Consider the following 1,291-nt stretch of genomic DNA (forward strand, 5'->3'; position numbering starts at 1 on the left):
TCACTTTCCCAATTGATATACAAAAAAAAAATGGGAAACAGCATACGCATACAAATACTCAACCCGCATACACACAAACATATACTAACACTCGAAATCAGTCGAATAAGTGGGTTCTCGTAGCAAATCTTGATTTCTCCAACTCAAGTAAGTAAGAATGTGAGATCTGTTGACCTTATTTAGAGTTAACTTCACTTTATTTTGAATTTTGAAACCCTAGTTCTTATGTTTTGGTTGAAAATGGGGAAATTGGGGATAAACTTAAATGTAGTATGGATTGTGTGTGTTATGTGGACTGAAATGAGTAATATCTTGCATAGTGTAGATGGGTATTTTGGAGAAAATTGCAGTAGTCTATCCTTTGATTTGCCAAGGCTCATCATTTGATATTGCAGCTTCCCGTGAGAGAATCTATAAGCAGATTGAAGCTGCCATTCTGAAATATCAAGAAATTAAGGAAAATATCAAAGGTATGTTGACATAGTGAAGCCGTGTGGGGCCTTATGCGATTCACTATTGTTGTTATCTTCCTTTCATTGTTCATATTGAAGTCTAGTGATGTCGTGTGTGGCCTTGTGCGATTCACTAGCATTGTTCTTGACATCTTGTTGGTCTTGTTGACATTTTGTTTTGAATGTGGTTGTTTAGGTGACTTAATTGCTTGAAAATGGTTAAGTTTAGGGACTTTAAAGGGAATTTTTTGGTTTTGAATGTGGTTTGGTAGGTGACTTAGTTGGTGGAAAATGGTTAAGTCTAGGGACTTTGAAGTGGATTTTGTGTTTTGAATGTGGTTTTGTTTTGATACTTAGTTGGTTGAAAATGATTAAGTGTAGGAACTTTAAAGGGAATTTTTTTGTTTTGAATGTGGCTTGGTAGATGACTTAGTCACTTGAATATGGTTAAGTCTAGGAACTTTAAAGTGGATTTGAATGTGGTTTGTTAGGTGACTTAGTTGCTTGAAAATGGTTAAGTTTAGGGACTTTAAAGGGAATTTTTTTGTTTTGAATGTGGTTTTGTTTTGATACTTAGTTGGTTGAAATTGGTTAAGTGTAGGGACTTTAAAGAGGAGTTTTTTGTTTTGAATGTGGTTTGTTAGGTGACTTAGTTGCTTGAAAATGGTTAAGTTAAGGGACTTTAAAGGGGATTTTTTTGTTTTGAATGTGGTTTGGTAGGTGACTTAGTCACTTGAATATGGTTAAGTCTAGGAACTTTAAAGGAGATTTTTTGTTTTGAATGTGGTTTGTTAGGTGACTTAGTTGCTTGAAAATGGTTGAGTTTAGGGACTTTAAAG

Source organism: Capsicum annuum, chromosome 12, assembly GCF_002878395.1.
Source record: "Capsicum annuum cultivar UCD-10X-F1 chromosome 12, UCD10Xv1.1, whole genome shotgun sequence".
Lineage (NCBI taxonomy): Eukaryota > Viridiplantae > Streptophyta > Magnoliopsida > Solanales > Solanaceae > Capsicum > Capsicum annuum.